Source organism: Montipora capricornis, chromosome 11 (genome assembly GCF_036669925.1).
Source record: "Montipora capricornis isolate CH-2021 chromosome 11, ASM3666992v2, whole genome shotgun sequence".
In the NCBI taxonomy this organism is placed as follows: Eukaryota; Metazoa; Cnidaria; class Anthozoa; order Scleractinia; family Acroporidae; genus Montipora; species Montipora capricornis.
The window spans coordinates 29,472,088-29,474,587 of NC_090893.1; the positions used below are offsets into that span (position 1 = coordinate 29,472,088).

The 2,500-nt window shown below is 39.8% G+C and overlaps 1 protein-coding gene across 3 annotated transcripts in view; it reads left to right on the plus strand.

Annotated features, from left to right (window-relative positions):
* LOC138022792 (pancreatic secretory granule membrane major glycoprotein GP2-like) overlaps window positions 1–2,500 on the plus strand; it is a 41,382-nt gene that overhangs the window by 24,139 nt on the left and 14,743 nt on the right. Inside the window, exon 1 of one of the 3 annotated variants that reach the window (XM_068869749.1) lies at window positions 1,624–1,723. The exons of the other annotated variants lie outside the window; for them this stretch is intronic. The gene's annotated coding sequence lies outside the window, so the exon portion shown is untranslated. Of the gene's footprint in view, window positions 1–1,623; window positions 1,724–2,500 lie in introns of those variants that run through there. 3 annotated transcript variants of the gene reach the window in all.

Genomic DNA, 2,500 nt, shown 5'->3' on the forward strand with positions numbered 1-2,500 from the left:
CTCGAGTCACAGGTAAGTGCATAGTACAATTCTTTATTCCCAAATAATTTTGCAATGTTGAGACTGAATGGCTAAATGTATGAAAAACCGATAACCGATTAGAAGGCTGCCTCGATGTTGCGGCAGCACTGAAAGGACTTTAGTTTTATGATATGCGTGGACAGGTATCGCCATGGCTATGACTTTCTTTACATCGGAGGCCATCTTGAAAGTCGCCTGTAGATAGTCACTATGAACAATGTATTTAAGTTCTAGCTTTGTAAGTACTTTCTGTCGTGTACCTCAAGGATGCTCCTTGGAACAATTCCCTTTGATTCACTCATTTCTCCTTTCCTAACCTATGACCGTGACACACTTGCCTGGGGTAGTAGATATTTCAACACACTTCATTCCTTCGGTTGTTAAATGTTAAATTTTTCACTCAAGTAACGGAAATTTACAGATAGAATACCAGAAGTGCAGCAGATAAGTAAAAAATTACGGTTATTAAACATTCCTGCTTAAAATAACATAAAATCATGTTTCTTGAAGAAATTTTAATTGTTTAAAATGATCTTCGAAGTAAATACTAAAATTTGAACAATTTTCTTATTCAATTAATTTTTCTCATGATTTATTTATTGCAACAAGGATCAAATTGATTTACCTATTCGAGGTTATTTGCAGATAGGCTCTTTGTGCTTGACGTGTGGGTCTCTCTAAGTGCAACGGGGCTTTGCTTTGGCACCCTTTCCCTTTTGGACCGTAGAGTTATTTTTAAGGCGGCCAACACCTATTGTATCTTTTCGTTTTTCTTTTCATTGCTTAAATATGCTAAGGATTCAAAGTTACTTTTGTGGGATGAATCTCAAGTCATTGCGGTGACAAATTCCAACACGTACACGGATCCATTAATTTAATGGGTGTCAGTGAAGAGGTCACTACGGTGTGTGAACAATCATGATATCGATTTCCAACATAAAACGGTTGGAAGAAAGGAAAACACATCCGGTTTCGTATTTTCCAACAATTCTCGATAATAGTTGTCCCTTTCATTCAACGAAGACTATAGCCTGCGAGCAGGCTCTCGGTGATTCGAGGTGCACGAATGGCCTTCATGATGGGACGCACGAAGCCCTAGCTGTAAGCACTTCAAAGGAATGCTAGTACGGCGTAATAGGATTCGTAACATACTTTTAATTGAGAAGCGCAAGTTTTGACACTCTGCAGGTGTTGTAATCCGTTGCAATGTCATGGAGCGGTCATTTTATTGGAAACGAACCAGGGAACTCCAGAGAATATGATCCTCAGTGAACTGTTCATTCTCTTTTGATGAACTTGGATTAGAGGAACAGTGGGCACAGAGGAACAGTAGGCACAGAGGAAACTTATGCACCGAGGAACAGTGAGCACAGAGAAACAGTATGCACAGTATATAATGGATAACAGAAAAACAGAAGAAGAAACCACAAGACTAAAAGCCCACAGTGTAAAGGGTTACGTTACCTTGAATTGGGACGTGGCTGCCTCCACTCTTTTTACATAGGGAGTCGATATTGTTGACACAACCCAGTTACCTCTTTACTGACACCCAATGAATTCATTGAATTAAGGGTGGACCATTCCTGCTCTTTGACAGATCACGAAAAAGTGGTATAGCTTCTTAAAAGAACTCCAGCAACAGAGAGGGCAAAGAAAGATAATACAGTTTCTTACTACAAAACTCGCAGATCCGTAAACACTGGTATGATTATTTATAGTATCTTATTGTGGGTTTTACTTTGCTTTATCACTATACATACAATTAACATTGCAGAAATATAATAGTTATATTTGGACTTCGCGGTTTTCCGAGTTTCACAGTGATCATGCATGACACGGATTTCAATGAAGTGTATAAAACCGAAAACGAAAGCAATTATTCCGTGAAATCGTAAACCGAATACCATTCATTTTGGGTTGACGTATCTTCCCATCTCCCAAAAATGATATTAACGCATTTCATGCCAAAAATGTGAAATAATCTGATCTTCTGTAACTGTCACAGAGGACTGAGAATCAGGAAAAACATCCAAAGCATTGTCACGTCCGTTTTTATACTAGAGACGCATTATCAGTCTGAACGAACTTAGGCAAGACCTCCTCAGTAACACGACCTAGAATGGCACTGTTCTAACTAACGATCAAGTCCTTAAGACCATCAAAGCTTCGCGCAGTATTCGAAAGCTCTAGCCACCGTAACAGGTATCTGTCCAGTCGCACAATAAACTGCTCCGGACTTTCGTCAACTTCTGGTTTGGATGCTCTAAATTTTCGACGATAGCCGTCTTCGGTAAGGTCATATCTCTTCATTAACGCAATCTTTACCTTATCATAATCCTTAGCTGCGTCCTCCGATAGACGTGAATACACTTCTAGTGCCCGTCCAGACAACAGAGCACTGAGCTTCGATGCCCATCCATCTTTTCTCCACTTAGCTGTTTCGGCAAATCTCTCGAACCTCTGCAAATACGCGTCCAAA